At 50.7% G+C, this 7,153-nt stretch overlaps 1 long non-coding RNA gene across 1 annotated transcript in view; it reads left to right on the top strand.

Annotated features, from left to right (window-relative positions):
* Nucleotides 1-7,147, top strand: part of LOC112551184 — a 33,459-nt gene extending 26,312 nt beyond the window's left edge. The window contains exon 3 of the long non-coding RNA XR_003095396.1: nucleotides 6,875-7,147. This is a non-coding gene — a long non-coding RNA (uncharacterized LOC112551184). The remainder of the gene's footprint in view (nucleotides 1-6,874) is intronic.
* Nucleotides 7,148-7,153: the final 6 nt, after the last annotated feature.

Below are 7,153 nucleotides of genomic sequence, written 5' to 3'. Positions count from 1 at the left end.
GTTGCCTGCTTGAAATGCACTGGGTCCAATAGGCTCTGCAGCGCTTAGAGATCTTCACACAGCGTGAAGTCTCCTCCTCCTGGTGTTTGTGGAGTCCTCCAACTTGGGCGGAAACCACTCAAGCCTTTTATATGGCTAGCAAGCCAATCGCTAGCTGCCACGTGTGAATAATTTCACGCAAGCCAATAATGGGACTCGAATTAGAATACGAATGGCGGGAACTCTTTGCAAAGTGCATTTCTGTACCGCAAAGAAGAAAGGCACACTGCAAAGAAAGCTACAAATTGGCGGGAATTCTTTTACACCGGGGTCTTCCTCTGCAGCAGAAAACTCCACCGTGCAAAGAAGCTGCAATTTAGCGGGAACATAATTCAGTGGTGCCAAAGCGCACACAAAACAAAAATCACACCTTTGGGTTGTGACACATGGGACTGTTCTGTTCTAAATACAGGACTTCACACTTGTCTTTGTTGAACCTCATGAGATTTCTTTTGGTCTAGTCCTCCAATTTGTTTAGGTCTCTGAATCCTAACCCTACCCTCCAGTGTATCTACCACTCCCCACAGCTTGGTGTCATCTACAGACTTGCTGAGGGTGCCCTCTATGTCATCTTCCAGGTCATTGATGAAGACAGTGAACAAAACCAGCCCCTGGGGCACTCAACTTGATACTGGCTGCCATCTACACATCAAGCCATTGACTACTGCCCTCTGAGCCTGATGATCAAGTCAGTTTTATGTCCACCTTACAGTCCACTCATCCATCCCATACTTCCTTAGCTTGCCTGGGAGACTATCAAAAGCCTTGCTGAAATCAAGGTACAGTACATCCACTCCCTGCATCCACTTAGCCAGTCATCTCATCATAGAAGGCAATCAGGTTATTCAGGTATGACTTGCCCCTGGTGAACCCATACTGACTGTTCCTAACCAACTTCTTCTCCTCCAAGTGCTTAGAAACAAAATTACATACAAGACAGAGGTGGAACAGGCAGTTAGGGTGACCACCTTTTTAAAATGTAAAGGCAGGACACATGCCTGCCTTTCCCCTCCCCACCCCCCTACCGGCAGCAGTCTAGGGTTACCATACGTCTGGGTTTTTCTGGACATGTCCTCTTTTTTGGCCCCTATTCTTGTGTCCGGATGTTTTTTGTTTTTTGGGGTTTTTTGTTTGTTTGTTTGTTTGTTTGTTTGTTTTAATAAGAGCAAATGTGTGGGGTTTTGCTCTTCTTCTGCTTTCCAAGGCTGGCTGCTTGGGGCTGGGAGCAGTGGGCAAGGTGACTGGCTGTTGGTGGTCATGTGCTTCCCACTCAGGCCCAGCAAGCCACTGCCAGGTAAACTGTGTGTGGGGGTACATGCGTGCATGCAGGAACTGCTTGGGCAGCAGGGCTGGGGGGGCAGGCTGTTGCAGGTTGGGAGTGAGGGGCACTGTCAGGGCTAGGAGGGGCAGGGGCTGCAGGTCAGGAGTAAGGGGCACCAGCAGCATTGTGGGGCAGGCGGCTGCGGGTCAGGAGTGAGGAGCATTGGCAGCGCTGGGGGGGGCAGGGGGCTGTGGGTTAGGAGTGAGGGAGAGCTGGCAGGACTGGGGGCTTAGGAGTGAGGGGCAGAGGCAGGATATGGGCATATCACTGCCACCCCACAATCATATGCCCCTCCCTCCTCTCCTCCCTGCTTCCTTTCACATATATCCTCTTTTGATACTGGAAATATGGTAACCCTAGAGCATGCCCAGAGCAGAAGAGGGGGCATGGATTCATCAATTGTAAGGGGCTGGAAGGTAACTCACAAGATTGTTGGATCCAGCCCCCCTGCACTAGGCAGGAAACTGGGGTCTGGTGACACCAGCAAGGTGACCATCTGATCTCTTGAAGATTTCTAGGATAGGTGATTGCACCACCTCTGGAGGGAGCCTATTCCACAGTCTGGAAGCCCTAACTGTGAAGAAGTTTTTCCTAGAGTTGCACCTGAAACAGTATTCCAGGAGTTTGTGGCCATTACTCCTGGTTTTCCCCAAGGGTGCCCTGGTGAACAGTTGTTTGCCAAGCCCTTGATGTATTCCCCTGATGTAGTGGTAAGCTGCTACCAAAGTCCCCTCTCAGCCTTCTCTTTTTCAGGCTGAAGAGTCCCAGGTCCCTCAGACTTTCCTCATATGGCTTGCCTTGCAAGTCTCTGTTCACATGGATGGCTCTTCTCTGGACTCTCCCAAGCTTTTCCGCTTCCTTGCTGAAGTGTGGTGCAAAAAACTGGATGCAGTACTCCAGCTGCCTTTCCCTCGGGAGCCCCGCACTGGTCATGTACGCCCTGCTCATCTAGCAGCAGTGGGGGGCACAACTCCATGCTGCAGCCACCCTGGCCATTGCTGGGCAGGCAGGGTGCACATTGCCATGGTGGTGCGGCACGCCCAGGGGAAGGGCAGCAGGGCGGGAAGCCCCGAGCCTGTAGCAGACAGCCTGCATCTATCCCAGCTCTGCACACACATCTGGGGGGCACATGCCCCTCATACTCTCCTCCCTGTTGGGGGGGAGGGTGCAGCAGCAGGTAGCTGCCCTCCCCCATGCCTCCTGGATGAGCTGCCCATGGCACTGTCACATTCCCCACCCCAGCTTCATGCCCCATGTGTGGCAGGCCAGTAGGGGGTGCTCTTGCACTGAGCCACCCACCTCACTGTGCCCAACCACCTTCCAGGCTCCAAGTGCCTTCCTAGGGGTGTCCCATGTCTGGCCGACCCCCTTCCTGGAGCACAGCCGCTAGCCTGGGGGTAAAACCGCCACCACCCAGGGTCTGGACTGATCCTGACTCTGTGCCCCCTGTGAAACACAGGCCTAGTAGTCCTTGAGAGTGCTTCCCTCAGTCTCAAGCAAATAGTGGTCTCGTTTAGTCAGCCAAACCAAGGGGACCCCAAGGCATAATCTAGACCCACTCCTAATAAGTCTCCCACACTAGGTACAAAAGAGAACTTTTTTGGTTACAAGGAGTAGGTTTGGAATAGGGTACAGGGTTGAGCAATATCAGAGAAATCCCATAGAGGAAACTGGCATGGCTGGGTAGCCTTTGATCATGCATCTGAGTTACTGCAAGCTATGTATCTCAGGTAGCTTACTCGCGAGTGTCATTTAGAGGCAGGTGGAGATTCCCTCTAGAGGCAGGCAGTTCATTGATCATGAGTTTCAAGAGCGAGCAAGTTTCAGATGGTCCAGCTTCCAAGTTTTCATCATGGCTGCTATGCTTCCTCCTGGGTAGTCCTTAACTTATAGATCTTATGACCTCATTTACCTGGACCAATGGAGGTCAGCACCTGTTGGCTGCCAGCCAACCCATTTGAAATGCATCACTGGTTGCCAGGTAGACTGGCATTGCTTAGAACAATAGGGAGCCCAAGCCCCTCACCCAGGTATATGATGCCAGTCACTAGGCAGAGGGAGGAGGTTTCCCCCCTCCCTCAGGAATGTATCCAGCTCAGGTTACAACTCAGGGTTACCTAAAGAAATGAGAAGTCTGCCCTCTGCAGGGACCATGTTAACCAAATTGTCACATAGCAGAGTTTTTGGGGAGAGACAGAGGTGGAATTCTGCCACACCATGCACCTCCCTGACTGGGCAGTACCCTAAGCCCCAGTCCCTCTCTCACCATGGGGGCCTTGATCTGTCCCCCCATTTCCCTTCCATGCCCCCATAGACTTACCTGCACGTTGCTGCTCTCCATAGTGCCCGGCTCTTTCCTGGCCATGTGCAAGTTTGAGGGCTCACACGCATTGGTGACAAGTAGTGGGGGCACACAGGTGTACGTGTACCCCCTGAGATTAGTGGTGCACCCCCTGAAAGAAGTGCCGCTGATGCTGCCGTTGCTCCCTCCCCCTGCTGCCAACACTGCTGGCAGTGTCTGTGGGCGGTCATCAATCGCCACTGGCCTCTGGCCACCGCCGATGCTGCTGGCAGCGTCTGCGGCTGCCTGTGGGAGCTCCACACACACACCGCTGCCACTCCCCCGCCTCCAGGGGCATGCATCGTTCATGCAGTCACACATGGGCGACTAGTGTCTCCCGAGTTTGGGGGGGGGGGGGGGAACCAGATCACCGACAGGGGAGGCAGTCCTCCAACGGCTGATCACCAACCGGGGGGGCCCCCTAGTGGCCAATCGCCGAGCCAGCTAGTGCTTCCAGGGGGTGCATGGTCGATCGCTACATGTTGCCAATGCAGTCACGTGTGCACGTGGTGCCCCCGTCCCACTTCCAGCAGCCTCAAGCTGCCCCTTGCACACTGGAACACTGTCAGCCTCTAAGGGGAAACCCGGATCCCTGCACGATGCTGACAATCCTGGAGTCATGCAGCTCAGGACCAGGACTTGATGAACCCATTCCAAGACTGTCCCACCCAATTAGGCAATGTGGTCACCCTACAGGCAGCTGCTGCAGCTCTGACTGGCCCTGAGGGACAGTCAGACCCACAGGAGCCTTCTGCCCCACCCCTTCCACTTCCCCTCTGCCCATCCCCTTCCCTACCCCTTTACTGTCAGATGCGCTCTGCTCTGGCTGGGGCCGGGGCCTCTCCACTAGTGGCGCGCATGGAAACACCTTCCCTGTATGACCAATCAGCAGTGCTGACACCGCTGCATGGCCAGGCAAGGGCTGAGCTTTCACATGCTATGCTCCAGGACTGAGCAGCCCAAGCAGCATCTGACAGTAAGGGGGCGGGGGGAGGAGAGGGGAAGAGGCAGAAACTGGAGGGCGCAGGGGGGGAAAGAGGCAGAGACTGGGAGAGTGGAGGGAAGCTTTGGGAAGCTGGAAGTAGGTCATTGCAGGGGGGACAGGAAGGCTGGGGCAGGGAGGGAAAAAGTTGGCAGGGCAAGAGTACCACCTTACCCTCCCCTTCCCCCAGCCACTGCTTTCCCTGCTGCAGCAGTGGGAGGGAGGTTCAAGACAACACTTAAATAATTAGATTCTATACCTGGAAAATTATATGGAAAATTTTATAAATTTTCCATAGATAGGATCTAATTACTGGGGTGTCTTCTGAGGTATAGGTTGTAGCTGTGTTGATTTAAGAACATAGGCAGACAAGGTTCTTTGGGTTAATCTGATACCTTTTATTAGACCGACTCAAATAGTTGGAAAAATTCTTCTTTGCAAGCTTTTGGGTATAAATACCATTCATCAGGGTGCAACTGGTGTGCCCTTCCTGGATGGAATGAATAGTAAAGAAGCCAGAGGCTGGTATGCATGCAAGAAAGCCAGTCAGCGAAGATGTAAGTTGAGACAGGTTGGGGCGGGAGGTGGGGTGGGGGGAAGGGGAATGAATGTAGCTGGTAAATAATGAAGAGGTACCTGAGCTTTTTTCTTATATTCAGAGTTGTCTTATATTCGAGTAAATACAATAGTGACATTTATCATAATGTTTATGTCTGAAGACCATGCTTCTACACAGATCATTAATAATATTAGCAGCTGTGAGTGCAGTATGCCACTTCCGGAGAGAAGGGATCCATGGGAGGTCTAAGTCCGCACATGTTCCAACCTCCTTGGATTTGTAGTTATTATCAGTGTGTACTGTAAGCTCTGTGTGCCTGTATGCGTTATATCTGTATGCCACCTAGCACAGCAGGGCTGCTGCCTGGTTGGACAGTGGGCTGCTGCAATATGAATATTCAGTAATAATAACCAGACACTTAAGTTATGTGACTGATTATAGTCTGAGCGATCCTCAGTTCTTTGATGAATTCAAGCTCTGGGACCACATTCACATTTGAAATGGAATCTACCTAGGTCTAAGTAGCCGACCAGTAGTAGTGGGCACTTTGGGAATGCTTTGAAATTGTTAATGCAGCTAAAAAGGTTTGGGGCTCACTGAAACAGCTGCTCTATGTATCAGGTATTCTACTGGGTCAGACACGACTGCTCTCTGACCCTGCTGTGCACCACCCAGCAAGGATTCTGTATGCCTGGTACATCACATAATGAAGCAATTTTACCATATATATATCATCTACCATTTGGTGCTGTCAGGCAGTTTGCAAAGTACTGTATCCTTTCTGCCTTGCTCTCTGCCATTTGTGACCAAACATTGGCTCTTCTATGTCAGAGCTGGGCAATAAGCAGCGTGCTTTCAAAATGTCCCTTTTAGTTTCATGTTGGATGACACTGTTCTTTGCATTGTTTTTGTATTGTGAGTAATCTATTGTTTCCTCTTTTTGTCTCGCACTTTCTTTTCTCTGGCCAGGTTTAAGTGCTCCAGCATGCCATAATTAAAGATTACTGTGCCTTTAAAGTTCTTAGCATAGCCTCACTTACTATGCCTTTTTTTTTTTTTTAAGGTCATTGCCACTTACAAAATGGTCGACAGCTGGCTTCCTGTACAGGTTAATACTTTTCTGTCACTCAAAGATGGAGTCTGTTACAGGAAGAAGCTTGTATTTTATTGCAAAGGGAATCACAACATAGAACATTTTGCCTTTAAGAGGCTCATGGTACTGTTTAAAGTGAATAGGCAAAGCACTGGGGATACCACAGGTCTGTTTTTACCAAGTCCTTCCTTTGAATGTAACCTGTCACTCTGGGCAGAATTTAACTCTCCGCCTGTGCCATTTCCCTTAATTCTGGTTTCAGACCCATGTATGCAGCTTCTTGAAGTCTGGATTTTTTGTTTTGCTTCTCTGGCAGCTTTTCTGCAGGACAAAGCTGATGCTGTTCTTGATTCCTGGCCCTCTAGTGTGAAGACTGGGAAACACTGAGCACATGCAACACAAAAGTCAGCACAGTGACTCCCTGGCCCTGGCCTGGCCCAACCCAGATTAAGCAATCATGAAACTGGAATGCATCCCTGATTGCACTAGTAACTTCCTGCTAGTTGTGTCTTACTAACCTATTAAGTTTGCCTTAACAGGTAAAGCTGCGTATGTATCAGCTCAGCAGAACATCAGTTTACAGTCCCAGTTAAGGTACCTCTGGAACCAAATGAGACTACAGCTGGTATAAAGTGACAGCGATTCCACTGAAGGCAACGGAGGTATGTGAGAGGAGAAGTAGATAAATTTGAGAGACTGTGAGAGGCTGGAATCCCTGGAAAAAGACACAGGAAGATGAAATGATTCACTGTGGCTACTACTATAAAAGTAAGCCTGTCCTTAATGCCAAAGGAGTGGCAGCCCATGCAGCTCTTTCC

This window comes from Alligator sinensis, unplaced genomic scaffold (genome assembly GCF_000455745.1).
Source record: "Alligator sinensis unplaced genomic scaffold, ASM45574v1 scaffold974_2, whole genome shotgun sequence".
Lineage (NCBI taxonomy): Eukaryota > Metazoa > Chordata > Crocodylia > Alligatoridae > Alligator > Alligator sinensis.
The sequence above is the reverse complement of the archived record's forward strand: the minus strand, read 5'-3'. Positions and strand labels throughout refer to the sequence as shown.